Source organism: Nomascus leucogenys, chromosome 15, assembly GCF_006542625.1.
Source record: "Nomascus leucogenys isolate Asia chromosome 15, Asia_NLE_v1, whole genome shotgun sequence".
NCBI lineage: Eukaryota > Metazoa > Chordata > Mammalia > Primates > Hylobatidae > Nomascus > Nomascus leucogenys.
The window spans coordinates 2,924,463-2,942,696 of record NC_044395.1 but is presented as its reverse complement, the minus strand read 5'-3'; the positions used below and the strand labels follow the sequence as shown (position 1 = coordinate 2,942,696).

Sequence of the window (18,234 nt, the reverse complement as noted above, 5' to 3'; positions counted from 1 at the left end):
TTTTTGTAGTTATCCTACCTTGGATTTGTAGAGTTTTTTAGATATCTAGATTAGTGTTTTTAATCAAATTTGGGAAGTTTTCACTATTATTCATTGAGTGTATTTTCTGCTTCCTCTTTGCTTTCCTTATGGGATTCCCATTATTATATATGCTGTCACTCTGAGGCTTTGTTTATTTTTCTTCTATCTTTTTTCCCCTCTTTTTCTATTGGATAATTTATATTGATCTATTTCTACGTTCATGGATTCTTTCTTCTGTCATCTCGAATCTGCTGTTGGGTCCTCCAGTGAGATTTTAATTTTCTCATTGTACTTTCTGTTTCCATAATTTGCATTTGGTTCTCTTTATACTTTTGTTTTCTTTGTTAGACTGTCTACATATGGATTTTTTTGTTGTCATATATTCCTTTAATTTCAAAAACATGGTTTTCTTTAGTTCTTTAAACATATTTATGTGAATGGCTTTGAAATTTCAACTGGTAAATTCAACATCTGGGGACAATCAGAGAGTTTCTATTGCCTACTTTGTTTTGTATGGGTCACAGTTTCCTGTTTCCTTGCATATCTCATACTTTTTTTTTTTTTTTTTTTTTTTTTTTTTGAGAAGGAGTCTCGCTCTTTCACCCAGGCTGTAGTGCAGTGGTGCGATCTCGGCTCACTGCAAGCTCTGCCTCATGGGTTCACGCCATTCTCCTGCCTCAGCCTCCCGCGTAGCTGGGACTACAGGCACCCACCACCTCGCCCGGCTAATTTTTTGTATTTTTAGTAGAGACGGGGTTTCACCATGTTAGCCAGGATGGCCTCGATCTCCTGACCTCGTGATCCACCCACCTCGGCCTCCCAAAGTGCTGGGATTACAGGCGTGAGCCACTGCGCCCGGCTGCATATCTCATACTTTTTTTAAGTGCATGTTTTAGAAAATATATTTTAGCAAATATTCCTAGCCTCACTTTTCCTGCAAAGGTTGTATTTTGCTGTTTTTTCTGTTTATGTCTTTCCTTGTTTAGCAAACTGGCTAGGCCAATCTGTGGAATCTGTCTTCTTTGCTGTGCATGGCACAGCCACTAATGTCCTAGGGATTTTTTGTTGTTTTTTAATTTTCTTTAATTTTATATCGTGTTTTAATTTTCAAGTCTCTCTTCCCATAGGTTGCCCCAGGATTGAGTTGACATCCAAGGCTTAAACAGAAGTTGTGCTCAACCATCTTGAGCCAGTTAGTCCCCTTCTGATAGATTTGCGTATGGGTAGGGAAGCACCTTCAAAGTGCAGACCATTTCCAATGTCTCCTGATATTTGCTTCCTACTGAGTCCTGTCATGTCCTTTCTACTCATGTCTCCAACTTCAGTGTCAACTAAGAATACAGGCCTGACTTGAGCCCTCTCCAGGCTATGGTGTGTGTGCATGCAGATTTATACTTGCCCAGCCCTGAGCAGAACCTGGGGTAGTCATTGGCCCTCCCCTCTAGCCTTTGAGAGAATGACTTCTACCAACAGTGCCACTGGCTGTGGTGTCACTCACCATTCAAAGTAAGTGAGCCTCTGAACCAGGGCAGAGATGCCACTGGTCCTCAGGTATTACCCTACCCTGGAGCTCTGAACCTCCATGACTGAGCTGGGGCTGGAGTCAGAATACTACAGAGCCCCACAGTTCTTTTTTTTTTTTTTTTTTTTGAGACGGAGTCTCGCTCTGTCGCCCAGGCTGGAGTGCAGTGGCGCAATCTCAGCTCACTGCAAGCTCCGCCTCCCGGGTTCACGCCATTCTCCTGCCTCAGCCTCTCCGAGTAGCTGGGACTACAGGCGCCCGCCACCACGCCCGGCTAATTTTTTGTATTTTAGTAGAGACGGGGTTTCACCGTGGTCTCGATCTCCTGACCTCGTGATCCACCCGCCTCGGCCTCCCAAAGTGCTGGGATTATAAGCGTGAGCCACCACGCCTGGCGAGCCCCACAGTTCTTAACCAAAGTTCAGAAGTTTCACAGGAACATATGCTTCTCAGATTGTTAAGATTTCGTTCAATTACCACTCCACTGGAATGGTTGATTTTGTCAATTTTGCTCGACTTTATGCTCTGTTTTCTTGGACAGAATATTTGACAGTCTTCTTTCTTTGCCATAACAGAAGTCACTGGTCTTTATTTAGCACTGTTCTCAGACATTTATATTTGTAGCTTTGGGTGATGTTTCTTCAGAGTCCGCATGATATTCATTATCACAGCTCTCTAAATTTGTAAGTATACTCTTAGTCCCACGTGGCCCTGCAAAGGACACTGCCCACTCTTTGCGAGTTGCCTTGAGCTTAACTAAGAGCTCTCTAACACTTAGGTTCCTAGATCCTACCTGACTGTGAAGTAAATTACAAGTTCATGTTTGTTGAGTATAATAATGTCAAAAGACAGTCCCTAATCCACGCTTCTCTTGAATTCCCTGGTTAAACTCAGGGGAAACATTCCACAGACAGCTTTATCCCTGAAGTTGTCATGTGGACTAGATACCTGTAACTGCATGGAATCAAGTACAGCAGGAAGAATCTAAGAAAATGTGCACTGTGGTCCTTTAAGATTTGAAAGGTGCAATTCAAAGGCTGTTAAGACCTTCAGCTGGTGGTAATTGGATTTGTAAGACAGTGCAACATGTGATAAAAATGCTCATGTTGGATGGGATCCCAGTTTTCTTCTATCCTTCCTATTAATGTGATAAATGTTGCTGTCTCAGCTGATAGGGCCATGTTGGATAATCAGATTGGAATCAAGTTTGAGTTCCTCAGGCTGGCTCCATGTGAAGCTCGTGGGAAGATGTTAAAAAAAAAAAATACTATAGAGAATACAAGGAGGACCTGGGTTTGCAGAGGGGAAAATTTTACTTTGATTAGGAGGCTCTGCAGCGTGGGGAAGACACATTTACCATAGACCCTAGTCATGTGCTGCCGCCTGGGCATGTCGTATCTCATGGGGGACTGTGGGACCTTATCTCCATTGTTACTGGGCACGTGCCATCCTGGACCCTGGGGAGAAAACAACAGCAGCTCTCCATGTGGGTGTTGGGGCAGAGAGGAGCCAAAATAATGTTGGAAAATTAAACCTCTCTTAATTAAAGCTGATGGCAAACAAACACAAGTAATAATGCACTACAGCTGGGAAGCACAAGTACAATTTGAAGCTGAACAGCTGTGAAATTGAGCCTTCTGGTCACAGCTGGGCCTGTGAGAAGGCCAGAAACCCTGGCAAAGGTGTTGACCCTGGCTGCAGGGCTGGCGGGGCTAGGTTGGGCAGCCAGAGTGGCTTGCTGTCCTGGTTGTTTTGGAGTTTGCCCCCGCTCCAGTGTCTAGCTCTCTTTGCATTTCCAGACTCCTTCTCACCAAGAGCACCCCTCTGTCCGACAGGATTATTTAGGGTTCTTCTTGAAGTGAACAGCATTATTGCAAGCACTAGAATTGAGGGGATAGAAGAAAGATATGCTTGTTGTTGTTGTTGGTTTTATTGTTGTTGTTGTTGAGATGGAGTCTCACTCTGTTACCCAGGCTGGAGTGCAGTGGCACGATCTCAGCTCACTGCAACCTCCACCTCCTGGGTTCAAGCAATTCTCCTGCCTCAGCCTCCCGAGTAGCTGGGACTACAGGTGTGTGCCACCACGCCCAGCTAAATTTTTTTGTAGTTTTAGTAGAGTTGGGGTTTCACCATGTTAGCCAGGAGTTCTCGATCTCCTGACCTTGTGATCCGCCTGCTTTGGGCTCCCCAAGTGCTGGGATTACAGGTGTGAGCTACTGCACCCAGCCTTTTTTTTTTTTTAATGTAATAAACTTCCCACAGAGAGGGAAGGAGGATAGGGTATGTTTGTTTTGTGTTTTTAAAATTGTTTGCTCTCTGCATTTCCCCAAAGACGTCCAGGCTGTGCCTTTACTGTCAGCCTGTTTCTTTGGTCGGTGTCTGCCACTGTATTCCTGACCTGCAGACTTGAAAGGCTTGTGCAGTTGTCCTGGCCTTCGGTATCTGAGGGGCACTGGTTCCAGGATTTCCCTCCAATATTAAAATCTGCAGATGCTCAAACCCCTTACCTAAAATCGGAAAGTATTTGTAGAAAATCTATGCATATCCTCCTGTATACTTTTAGTCAACTATAGATTACTTATAATGGCTAATACAATGCAAATGCTGTATAAATCTTTACTGTATTGTTTTGGATTTTTTTTTGTTGGTTTTGTTTTTGAGTAGTTTCGATCCCCATTTGGTTGAATCTATGCATTTGGAACCCGTGGGTAAGGAGGGCCAGTCGTACAGGGCAAATGTGGGACTGGTTCCTCTCTAAAGAGAGGGATAAAATACACCTCAGATGCGCGGATACAGTCTGGCTGCACTTACGCTGGGATAGGTATATTCTGGACTTTCCCTGAAGTTGTCAACTTCTGACTCAGTCACATTCTTGACCTCTGAGCATGTAGCTATCACTTTCACTTGCATGTTAGCCTTAGTCCTCTTACTCATTTGTCTGTCAGATTTAGTTTTCTATGGAGGTTAGGAACACACACCGGCCACAGGCACTGAGTGTCAGGATTGTCAGGATGGACTACACTATGCTGTGGAAACAAATACACCCTGAGATCCTAGTTGCTTAATGCGATAAAGTGAATTATTAGTCTCTTTATTGCCTGGAGCAGGTTGCACAGACCCACAGAATGCCCCTCCAGTGACTGGAGACTCCTGTGTCTGATTTCCTTCCCTCGTGTGGCATCAGCACCTTGGAGTCATGGGATTCAGCTACAGAGGGGAGAGAGAGAGGCTAGAAGGCCGAGCAGTGGGGTAGCAGGAAAGATTGAGCAAGATGTTTCATGGCCAGGCCTAGGACTGGCCTTTTTCTTCATCTTCCATTGTCATGTAGTCATTCACACGCTGTTAGACTCACTGTAAGGGAAATTGGAGAAAGAGGTCTGTCATCCTGCGTGCCCAGAATTTGGTGGGCAGGTGGTCAGTCTCTTCTACATTTTAACAGTCTATCCAATTATTGAAGTCTTAATGCCTGGGCTTGAAGGGATCTTTGGAAGCAATTTTGTAATTCTTCTATCTGCACCTAAAACACCTTAGACTAGTGCTTCTCAAAATGTGGTCCTGGGACTTGGCAGTGAGCATCACTTGGGAACTAGTTAGAAACGCACATACTCGGGCCCCATTTCTGACCCACTGTACGAGAAATTCTTGGGGTTGAGTCAAGGAATCCACTTCAGTCAGCCCTCTGATGCTCCCTAAAGTTTGAGAGCCACTGTCCTAGATCAGCAGTTCTCACTCCACTGTGACTACCCACTGGGATTGCCTGGGGAGCTTTAGAATGTTCTGATAGCTGGGTCCACAGCCACAGATTCAGGCCGAATTGGCCTGGGGGTGTGGCCTGAGCTGAAGATGAGGAGCATTGCCCTAGAATGATTATTGAGGAATAGCTTTTATCCCGAAGTTCTCCATGAAAATAGATTTCATATGGCTCCAGTGGCACTTACTAATCACTCAAAGGCCATGGGAGCAATTGATTTTCATGTCCTAAGCACTTCCCTTCCCTTTCAATTGGAAGCAACCTCCCAGCTTTGCATAAAGTACAGACAAAATAGAGATTTGAGAACTTGGACATGGAATCCTGATTCTGTCACTGACTCATCACGTGGCCCTGAGTAAGCCAGTTAATTTCTCTGTGTCGTGTGTCTGTAAAACGGGAGTAGTAACACTTGCCCACAGATGTTGCCAGCATTATCTAATTAATGAGCACAGAGTGTTTGGGAAATACAAAGTACTGTACAAATGCTAATCATTATGATGAATGCGGTGCATTTTGCAGATACAAAAGTGCTGTGTATATGCTCATAATTATTATAATTATTGCTAATACTGATAATATTCCTACTGCTAATGTATTTCCCTTGCAGTAAGAGCTTAGTGTATTCTTTGGGTTAATATCTTGCCCCACATGATCAGGAAGTCTTGCTAAGCAGCTGTTAAATGCCCCTTGCTCTCCACCTTTCAGAAAAGTGTGATTCATCAGGAGTACAAATAGTCATGTATGAAAACCATCCTGGGGTCCATTTATATGAGACATCCCTGGCTGTTAGGTCACTGCCAGATCATGTTAAAGAAACTCTTCTTTAGGTTCCAGAAGTGCCCAGAATGTAGAGTCATCTTCTTTTTCTTGTATTTTCATCAGAGGTATTTTTTTTCCTTCTACTGGTTTTTTATCTACAATAGCTTTGTCATCTGCTTTCATATGGTGCTAAATGTGCTGAAGAAAATTCTAGTGTGTGTTGGTGAGTGTTACTAGGTTCCAATGCTGACAATTCACAGATATTATCTGCAGCAATTGGTGTTGAGAACAAGACAATTATTTTTGCTGTGGTTTTGTTTGTTCAGTTTTAGCTTGGGTTTTGATTGGAGGAGAAGTGTTGGGGAAAGGCAATTGTTTCTCTCTTTTCACTTTGCAAGAAGGGAATGGTATTGAGGATTGTGGGACTGGTTTGAACAAAGCAGGCTAGAAATAAAGAGAGCAAATAGATGATTTTAGGATGCAGTCAGCAGTTACAAGACCGTTGTTTCTATCTTCATGTTCCTTCTGTCCTTCCGACACCCACTTCCTGGTTATTAGATGTGGACCTCTGTATTTTGTAGACCTTGTCTATGCTACTGCTTCCTGAATTATGCATAGCAAATCGGGCATGAAACTTACAAAAGCAACTCATCCTGAGAATTATCCCAACTTAGTACAAGGCTTAAAAAACAAACAAAAACAGAGTTTACTGACTGTCCATACCATAGATCCCCAATGGTCCAACTCTTGTCTCCATTTCAAAAGCCCTGATGATCCTTTTCCTTTTCCCCTTTTGTGGCCCCACATGATATATGAAATTTCAAATTTATTTGCCTTGGGCTAGAACCACAACTACGGATGAATTTATGCTGATTGTCCTACACCGATCTGAATCTCTGACTGATAGAGAAATCCCTGATAAATAAAAATGGGAAAACAAAATAACGATCAATTTATGTAGATCAGAATTTCTTAACTGTATCATTTTCATTTTCTCTGAAGAACATATTTTAACATTTATTGCAAGGCAAGTATCCTGGCAACAAATTCCCTCAGTTTTTGACTGTCTGAGAAAGTCTTTAGTTCTCCTTCACCTTTGACGAATAATTTTGCTGGATACAGAATTCTAGATTACTGGTTCTTTAGTTTTAATACTTTAAATATTTCACTCAACACTCCTCTTCTTGTATGCATGATGTCTGAAGAGAAGTCCAATGTAATTATTATCCTTTCTTCTATATTGGTAAGCCCTCTTCCCCCACCCTCAGTTTCTCAAGTTTGCCTGTCTTTGATTTTCTGCAGTTTGAATAAGATATGCCTAGGTGTCGTTTTTTGGTATTTTGATTAGTGTTCTCTGAGCATCCTGAATCTGTCATTTGGTTTCTGTCATAAATTTTTGGAAATTCTCAGTCATTATTGCTTCAAACATTTTTTCTGCTGCTTTCTGCCATCTACGTCTAGTAATCCCATTGCATGTATATTACACTTCCTTTTGTAGTTGGATATTCTGTTCCATTTTTTTCAGTTTTTCCCTTCAAATTTCAGTTTTGGAAGTTTCTATTGATATTTCTTCAGGTTCACTGATTTTTCCTTGGCCATATCCAGTCTATTGATCCAAGGCATTCATTTCTGTTATGATTTTTTTCATTTCTACCATCTTCTTTTGAATTCTTTTTTACAGTTTTCATCTTCTGCTTACATTCCCCAATTGTCCTTGCAAGTTGTCTGCTTTTTCCATTAGAACCCTTAGCGTATTAATCATAATTACTTTAAATCCTCAATCTGATAATTCCAACGTCTCTGCCATATCTGAGCCTGTTCTGAGGCTTACTCTTTTTCTTCCAGCTGGGTTTTTTTTTTTTTTTTTTTTCGTCTTATAGTATGCTGGTGGTACTTTTTTCTTTAAAGCCAGACATGATATACCGGGGTAAAAGAAACTGGAGTAAATAGATTTTTTGTTTAAAGTTTTATGTTTCTGGCTAGGGATCAAACTATACTTATTGCTTGTTGTAACTGTATGTGTCAGAGGTTAAAGTTTCCTCTGGTGTTCTTGTTTTTGATTTCCCTGTTGTCCCTAGAAATTTATTTTCGAATACCATCTGAGATACAGAATTCTTTCATTTGCATTCCCGTCTTGTTATGATGAGCTACTCCTATGGATGTGACCATGGATGTCGGGGGAGGGAAATGTTCTATAGACCCATGAGTAGGCCTCAGTGTTTTACTAAGCCTGTGCCCCTGCACTGTGAGCTTCAGAAGTGTGTCTCAGGGTTGCTTTTCTTCCCCCGGTTAAGGTGAGACAGGAAGTGTAGAAGGGGCTGCAGTTGGGTATTTTCCCTTCCCTGCATCATTAGGCTCTGGTAATATAATTTCCATTGAGGGCAGGCCTTCATAAGAACAGGATGCATGTGTCATATTTCAAAATGGCTGCCTTTGCTCTCCCCCTGCTGGATGCATGAGGGGATTTTTCTTTGATCCTGACTGTGAGAACTTTCTAGGGCTCTTGAACCTCCTAGGGCTCCTATTGAAGTGTGGAGTCTCCCAACGTCCGGAGCTCTCACGTTTTGACCCCTAAGACTTGTGCACACTGAACCTCCAGCAACTCATCAGTTCCGTTTTAGTTTTTCTATCCTGATACTGGTTCGAGGGATTTATGGTTGGTTGTTGTGGGGTTTTTTGGTTTGTTTGTTTTTTTGCTACTGGGCTTCTGCTCTTATAAGTTGTGATTCTCTGTATCCACCTGTATTTTCCAATTTAGGGGCAGTGTTTTGCTCTGTGACATCTCTGAGGATCTTTTTTTTTTCTTTTTATACTTTAAGTTTTGGGGTACATGGGCACAATGTGCAGGTCAGTTACATATGTATACATGTGCCATGTTGGTGTGCTGCACCCATTAACCTGTCATTTAACATCAGGTATATCTCCTAAAGCTATCCCTCCCCCTCCTCCCACCCCACAACAGGCCCCGGTGTGTGATGTTCCCCTTCCTGTGTCCATGTGTTCTCATTGTTCAATTCCCACCTATTAGTGAGAACATGCGGCATTTGGTTTTTTGTCCTTGCGATAGTTTGCTGAGAATGATGGTTTCCAGCTTCATGCAAGAGTTGTTGATTTTCGGTTTGGTCAGCTTTTTCCTTTTCATGTGAAAAGCATGATGATGGTGACTCCAGCCTGTTTAGATGCTGGACTGGAAGCTGGAAGGTGTTTGCTCCAATAATTATCACTTAACAAATTCAGTCCACATAGTCCATCAGTCAAAAAATAATCATATGGGCCTTTAGTTGTGAAAAAGTGGGAAATAGAGTAAACATCAGCTTATAGTTACCACTATTTGTTCTTATTAATGGACTTTTTTGAAGGAAAAATAAGAAAAGCATATAAGGGAGGGAGTGGAGGAGGTGGTCAGAGAAGAGGAGTGGGTATAAAGTCATTTCTGCCTGTTATTCATGAGGAAAGAATTATCAGGACCTTCATTACCACCCCTCATGTTTACATAGGACAGGCTTATTTACGAGGCATCAGCAGTGTTCCACATGAATGAATTTGTCATATAACTAAGCTATCATCCTTTAAATGGAACTTAAAACATTGCAATCCTTTTTGATAGAGTTCTTTTTCTAAAATATATTATTGTTCTGTCTTATTGAGCAAAACATGGAGAATATCATTTGTCTTATTTTGTTACTCAGGTCATTATTGAAAACATCAGTCGTAGAGTGACTCTGTTGTAATGTGGAGTAGGTAACTGAGGCCATCTGCACCTAAACACACTCCCTGTCTGGCTTCCTAATGCCTAGCTTAGCTACCCCTCTCCCCAAACACTCCTAAAACCCCTACCCCACCTACTCCACCTAAAATAAAATTAAATGTGTTAATTACTATTTTATTTGTGTCTAAGCTAGTCCAATTATCTCCTAAAATTATCTCGTATATCACTTTGTGATATACATACAATAATTAGGAAACCCAAACCAAAACACTGTGCTGTAGGATAGGGAGAATGGAGCCTATTATTTAATTACTCACCAGACGTTATGCACGAAAATCGTTTTCTGGCCTATAGGCTAAAAAGTAAATACATGCATAATATGTCATTTGTACTGTGGTGTACTATGGAGAAAAATAAACCATGGCCAGGGGCTTAAATGGGACTAGAGATAGAGGTGGTCTTGGAAGTACTCTTTGTTAAGATAATATTTAAGCAGAGATCTGAAGGAAGTGAAGAGAGAAGCCATTTGGATATTTTGGAGTTGGAAGAGGGAACCGCATATGCCAAAGCCCTGTGGCAGGAGTACGCTTTGGATCAGGAAACCTAAGAAGCAGATATGACTCTGAGAAAGGGAGCAAACGCAGGAGTGAGAGTGAGAAAGGGAGAAGAAGCAGGAGATGAGAGCAGAGAGGTAGTGTGAAGCTAGATCACTGAATTAGTCAGCTAGTGCCACGATAGTGCTGCGTAAAACTCATGGGCATACAAAATAGCATTTTTTCTCACTTTGGACTTGTAGGTTGGCTGTGAGGACTATAGACTGAAAATTGGGCTCGAGCTTCTTCCATATGTGTTCATTCTGGGGCCCAGACTGAGGAGCCAGCAGCTACTCACCCAGACCTGGTTGATGGAACACCAGGGCGCAAAATCACAAGCTAGCCACTCATGCACATTGCAAGCCTCAATCCTGTCTACAAACATCATGTAGGCCAAAGCAAGGCACAGAGCCAAGCTCCAAACACAGTGGTGGGAAAGTATACCCTGCCAACAGTAGGAGGGGAAAAGATATGTGACCAGTTATTCAATCCACCACACAAACCAGAAAGAGTGTGGTTTTTGACTTTTACTCTTAGTGTGAACGTCTTTAACTTTTACTCTTTTTGTAAAGGGAAGTCATTAAGTCATATTGATCTGACAAGTGACTTTTTCTTTTATTTTCAAAGAGTAACACTGGGACCATGAGGAGAATAGATTCCAAGGGTCAAGTTGGAGGCAAGAAGACCAGTAAGGAGACTTTTGCCGTGTTCCAGATGAGAGGGGATAGTGGCTTTGACCATGGTGCAGGAGTGGGGATGGTATGAAATAGTCATCTTCTGGATTTGTTTTGCAGGTAGAGTTTCGAGAATTGGTTGGTAGATTGGATGTTGGTATGAGATAAAGAGATGGGTCAAGGAGGTCTTCAAGGTTTTTGGGTGGAATGATGAGTAGGGAAGACTGGATGAAGTTCAAGTTTGAAGGTTGAGGGCAGGGAATCTGGAGTTCTACTTTCATCATTAAGGCTTGAGATACCTCTTAGGCTTTCCATACAGATACCAAGTAGTCAGTTGTATATATGAATCTAGTGCTCAGGAGAGAGGTGCAGGCTGGAGACAGGGTTGAATGAAAACTGATAATAGACTTAGACATGTCTTGGATGTTGAAAATAATATTTTACTCAGTGAGAAAGCATGATTTATATAATCTCTTATGTGTTAAAGTCTTTAAATATTCTTGTTCTCATCTGGTTTTTCCCTCCAAAATAACATGCTCAAAGGCCCTCCCACTCATTAATCTTTCTCCTTCTCTGTGTTTCATTTTTAATTGGCATTTTTGAAGACTAGTCTGTCTTTATTTTTATTAATTTATTGATCAACTGAAGTCTGTATTATGGCTGCTGAGGTTATTAAAACTGTTCTGACCGAAGTTCTCACACTGTGCACACATCCCAAGTGGACTCTATGCTGCTGACTCCACCACTCCATCCCTCCACCACTGACCATGTGTCCACCACTGTGTTCAAGCCATTCCACCGCCTGTCTCTTCTGAAGCCCTCTCCCACTTTGGCTTCTGCAACTCTGCTCTCCTGGTCTTGTTTTCTTCCTGCTGTTCTGCGATGCTCTGGCTTTGTCTCCTTGTGTGTGCTTTTTCTCCTGTGCTAACCCCTTAGATGTTGGTTCTGTCCTTGACTCGAAGCTCTTAGCCCACTCTGTGGGAAGTCTCATCCATTCCTTGGATTTTCACTGCTGTTTGGGTATAGGAGCTGCACACTTCATTGTCTCTGACCCTGGCCTCTCCCTCGAATGTAGTGAAAGTATTTCCAACTACATGTAGGATATATCCAAGTCAATGTTCAATGATACCGCAATTTCAACATATCCAAAATGAAACTTCCTGTGGTGATTTGGGAGGTAAGAGCCATCACTCTTCCTCTATGTCTTAGTGACTAGGACCTTCTTGTCGGTGTCATAATCGCCAATCCCTACTCCAACACCTGTTCAGCTCTGAATTGTCTTATAATGCTCTAGAGTGAGATGTCCTCCAAGTCACCCCTTCAAGTTTTCATTTACTCATACTTTAAGACATCTGATTCAATCGGTGTCTCCTCTAAGAATGCTCCTCTGGGTTTGTAACTAGGATACAGCATTCTTCCTTGGTATTCTGCCAACATTTTATTCACATCTCATCATATTATGTTGACGTTATGTGTCTATATTTTTCCCTAACATCCTAAGTTAAACTTCTCCAGGGCAGAATGCTATATTTATCATCTCAAGTACCTAGATCAGTGTCTAACATTTAGTAGGATTTTAGTAAACATTTTTGAGCTTAACAGAAAGGATTAATTTGGATTAATGAACCTAACCAAAGGTAAATAAAGGCTCAGATACAGCCATATATGCCTGGTCTTCTAAACCTCATAGCTTTACCTCTGGGATTCATAATAATGTTGATCCATGCAAAAGCTTTTTCTTTGTGCCCGCTACACACAGATAATGAGAGTGCGCTCATGGCTGCAGGCAAGTAGCACTGCATGATTGACATGAGTTCTGACAACTCCTCCGAAAGAGAAAGTAGCCCAATCATCCCCAGCTAGATGATGAGTGTGTCTCATGTTATTTTCAGGCAATGTAAGGTTTTATTTTTGTCATGCACCAAATGGACTTGGTGTCAGGCAGTCAAATGTCTGGCAATCTGCCTAGCTGAAGAGATAACATGAGTGGTGAATAGAACATTATTGTGTGATAATGATTTCCAGCAGCTATTGAAAATAAATTCCAATGCAAAGTAGAAAGCTTTATTTCCAGGGGAGGAGATATTGATCCTGTGGCCACTGTAAATAGAATGAGAGTTGCAGGTGTAGACGGAAGTCCAGTCTTGTCACAACCATTGAGATCTGACTAGCAGAAGGAACTGCCTCCTGAAGGCAAATGAAAGCTCACCTGTTTAGGAATTGCTTGTTGCTCCCCCTAATGCTGTCACGTTCCTGTAGGAATGTACCATGTGAACCAGATGCAGCATGAGAAGCATATTACCACACAATTCTTAAATGCAAAATCAAAGACCTCTGCAGATCAGCCATAATTGGCCATGGTATGGTCCCTGGGATCTCGCTTGGTTCTTTAAGAAAAATGTTTTTATGAGTCAGAGATAAATCCGGAGCCTAGATTACTGGATTTGTTTTATAGACTTAATGGTTGATTGAAACAGGAATCTCATATACTTTATATACAATTTGAGATTGATGATGTGATTAGTCTTCATTAGGTTTTGACAAACTGGTCATTACAACCTGTCTACTTCATAGAATATTCAGTTTTAAGACCTTAAAGATCATCTCATCTAATTCTTTTATTTTTCATGAAGGAGACAGTGACCTTAAGATGGTCTCATAGTTAACTTGGACACTTTTTTGAGGCATTATAAAAATACATGACTTTCTTAAACCTTACTAGGATTGTGCATTAATGCAAAGCTGTTTTCTTTGGGATGGCACTTATTTCAGAATGAGAAAAATCTTCCCAGAGACCTTGCAAATGCTTCAAGTTCTGGGAATTCTAACTCTCTCTTGTTTCACAGGCTAGTGCACATAGTTTATATTCCTTCTGTGGATAAATGTAGACTATCTGGTGCTCTCATCTCTTTCCTGCCTGCCCAGAGATCACATGCTAGTAGGCACTACCTGTCCTGGATTGCCTCACCACGATTTGCTTCACCCGTCTCAGGGGTGTCCTGAACTTCAGTGTGACAAACTTCAGGATGTATGTTAAGTGCATCTGTGCACCTCTTAGTGAAGGACATTTGCAGGATGTTGGAGATCTGTGGCTGGAAGGTTAGCAGGTCAGAAGCTAGCTCAAGTGGGCAACTGGATAATGGCAGATGGGTTTACATTCAATCCAGATGAAATCCCAGAGGGCATTTGGGTTAACCCTCAGCAATGGCTGGATGGTAACTCTGTCGTGTTTCTCTGCCTTTGACACCTAGTTTTGCCATCAGAAGGTTGTGAGTTTAGGGACAAAGGAACCTGGAGAGAGGAGTAGACTTTCTTTTTCTCTCCTCAGAGTCTCAGAGAAATGACCGCCCTGCTCCTCCAATGGACTGTGCCCCACTTTAACTGTGCCGAGGCTGGATGCTTTGCCAAAGGCTTTCCTTGTTTCTTCAGTTGATGACCATAGTTCTCCAGATCTTGACCTAGTTGCTAAATCCCTGTGCTCATCAAAAATGTTCCCACTACTGTGGGCAGATGATATACATTCATGATATAAGCACATAAACTCCAGAGGGATAGTGCCAATAGGAGCATATTTCTGGTCTCCCAGCATCTTGATTATTCAGTTTTAAACTTGCTTATGCTCATATTTCTGATGTTTGTCTTCCCATGGTTTTCATTAACAAAAAAAATCTGTTTTGCTGTTGTTTGCTTTGAGTAACTGAGAGGACTGTGGACTGAGAGAAATTTAAAATGTCCCTTTCTAACAAACCTTACATTAACTTGATATTCAGGCTCTCCTAGATGTTCATTTTAATCTATAAGAAGCTGTGTTTATGATTCTGTCATACCAGAGTGAGTCCCCTCTTTTCTCTACTTCCATAGCTCTTGTTGTCTATACCAGCCATTGGCAGTTAATTATATACTGCCTTGTGGCATGATAATTTCACTTTGTGTGTCTTTATATCATTGATGTAAGTGGACTCGGATCCTTGAGGGAGAGAATTGAGTGTCATGCTTCTTTGTTTCCTCTAACACCGAGCAGAATGCTATATGCATAGTCGGCTGTCAAACAATATTTGCTGAATGATCCACCACACAGAATTTCTTAATGCCTCTGCATAATGGTCCCAGAGAGAATGTTGCATAAAAAGAGACAATATTCTTCCCAGTATTAAAATATTCGGTGAAATGCCACAATAGTGATGTTTCAAAGGTCTGCAGATTAAATGTTTCAGGGAATGTAAATTGGCTATTGGGCTATTGGTGCGTGTGTGTGTGTGGCAGTGGGAGGGTTGTGTGTGTGTGTGTGTATGTGTGTGTGCCCATGTACATGTGTAATGTTCCTGTGTGCGTGAGCCCCGTTGCTTTCATCTTGAATTTTGGAGCCCTTTGTCAGTCCCTCTGATTGAGGAAGGAGGATGCTGGCTGGGTAATGGATGTCTTGCTCTAGCTGGCAAGGCAGTAATGCTTCAACTGGAAAATCATTAAATCCCAGATTTCAGCCTGTCTCTCTGCCACCTCTCATCAGCAGCAAATCTGCTTTAACAGCTAAGAATTCCCTTATCTCTCCGTGAATGTGGACCATGTGCTGCTGCTCTCTGTAGATGGGAGATACAGCTGCATCATTACCCGGGGGTGACAAGGATATAATTTACAGGCTCAATCAGTTCTAGTTACCATGTAATTACAGAGTTATTACATGGTCATTTGTTCCTGATGGACACCAGCGATCTCTTATCCTGTTCTACTGTGGTCTGTTTCTTGTCTTATGCTACTAAGGATATTTAGTTTCTTCTGCATGGAGTGTTAAATGGTGTACTAGGGAGGAAGGACAGAAACGATGTGGGATAAGATGTTGATTATGCTGCGATGCTATTTGTTCTCCTCAATTGGCCTGGTGATAAAAACAGCATGCTGTGGCTTTCCTCCCCTAGGCTCCAAGTTCACATTTTCTTCATAAGAGAGGCTGGAGACAATATTGTACTTGGCAGCATGGGGGAAATTGGGTGTAAGGAATATTCTGACCCATTCCACTCAGCGAGGAGATGACAATATCAACCCCAAGATTATGTCACTGCCTCTTGTAATTTGAAGCTCATGTTAATGCAGTGGCTGTTGGAAGAAAAACTCCTTTTTATAATGAAAAAGGAGAGGAGACCATTTAAGTGTGTAATTCAGTATCAGGGAGAAATGATGAGAAGGTTCAGTAACCTGCCCAATGTCACCAAGCGAATGGTGTATCTGGAACACAAATGACAGAGCTTCGCCTCCTCCACTCTGATTCATTTCAGTGAATTCCTGTCATTAGGAGGCAACACACTTTTAATAGCACAAGTACTGGAAACCATGTGGAGAAATCTGAATATTCCCTCATATTTGCTCGAATGACCTGGGATAAGCTCCTTTCTTAACTCCTTGTTTTTATTAAGAATTGATGTGTGTGATACCATGACACATTCTGAAGATGTCTAATATAGGTGGATTCCTAATCCTTGGGAAAATGGACTGAAGGGCCATCTGTCTTGCTATTAGAAAGTGTGACATCCATATGGTGGTGTGGGTGGTATCCTGGGGTCAGCACTGGATGCAAGTCAGGAGGCCTGAGTCCTGTCTTAGTTTTTCCACTGAGTTGTGTGATTCAGAGTCTGCTACTCTGCCTGCTGGGGAGTCAGTTTCCTTCTCCAGATGCTATAGTTCGGATGTTTGATCTCTGCAAACCTCTGCTGAAGTTTGATCCCTGATGTTGGAGGTGGGGCCTAATAGAAGGTGTTTGGACCACAGGGATGGATCCCTCATGAATAGATTAATGCTCCCCCTTAGGGGGTGAGTGAGCTCTTGCTCTGTTAGTTGCTATGAGATCTGCTTGTGGAAAAGAGCCTGGTAAGAGAGAGGGGGAGCCCTTCTCTCTCTTGTTTCCTCTCTCCCCTGTGATCTCTGCACATGCTGGCTCCGTTCACCTCAGCCATGAGGGGAAGCAGCCTGAGGCCCTCACTGCCATGCTTCTTGTGCTGCCTGCAGTACCATGAGCCAAATAAACCTTTTTTCATTATAATCCATCTTGGGTATTCTTTTATAGCAACACTAAATGGACTGGGACACTGGACACTAGTCAAATAGGCCAGACAATTGCTGAGGTCCTCTCCAGCTGACCATCATCTGTGACTCCATGATTTAAGTTGACCTGCAGAGGAGAGTCAGAAAGCACTATGGTTTCACTAAGGCTGAAAAACAGAGGTCATGGGATGAGGATATTCAGTGTTGTTATCAGAGAAGCTTCTTCCCACTGGGAGCCAGAAAGGTGCTCGCATGCACTCTGCATTTCAGTTGATGGAACGCTGTGAGTCATTAACACACTCTCCTACTTCCCTCCAATGAAAACACCTTGCTGATTTAATTAAAATACATTTTTTTCTTCTTTTGAATGTCTTTGAAAATGGCACTAATTATAATGTAGCTGCTATGTAACTAATATGTGCAGGTAATATTGTGATTATATATAGACAGCCATATGCTGCTATGCAGCCAGTCTCATTGCTGTTAAACTGCTGAAGCAGATAACTCCATGTCCGCGCACACAAAGTAATTGCACCAAACTAATTTGTGTTTGCAAACAGATCCCAAATTAACTATGTAAATAGGCAGATCTGAAAACAAAATATTAGACTGTGCATGTGTGCACACACATGGGGCAGAGAGGAAGTGGTTTTTCACCTGCTTGAAAGATGTCACAGGACTGGGGCTTCCCTGTGGCATGTGTTGCCTTGTGGGCCTCTTGGTCCCACTGAACTCCTGTCCCTCATTAGTAAGTCTGAGTGATTCTGTTCCAACACAGGTGACTGAAGGCAACCTGAATTTGTTTTCATTAGGGGTAAAGGGTTATCTTGATCAATCCACCTTTCTTGATGGTGCTCGCTGTCCCTCATGCATTCTTTGACCAATGATTTTTCCAAGACAGCTGGCCCTGGCTGTGTGTTGTATGTGGAGTGAAGATGTTCTTAATGCAGAGAAGCTCACGGGTGTGATTGAGGACAGTTTGGTTCCTCAACTTGCAATTGTTAGCGCCCCCAGGAGCGCACGATCCTTTGAGTCTAGCAGGGCTATTTGAAATCTGGTTCCACCTTGGGCAAGTCACATATCCTTTCTAAGCCTCAGTTTCCCTGACTGTAAAGAGGGGGTGAGATTGGAGTTTCCTCTTGGGGCTGTTTAGAGGATTAAGTGAGCAGGCG

At 42.2% G+C, this 18,234-nt stretch overlaps 1 protein-coding gene across 15 annotated transcripts in view; it reads left to right on the top strand.

Moving 5' to 3' along the window:
* The window catches only part of NTM (neurotrimin), a 969,816-nt gene that overhangs the window by 652,327 nt on the left and 299,255 nt on the right, over positions 1-18,234 (top strand). The gene's annotated exons all lie outside the window — the stretch shown is intronic.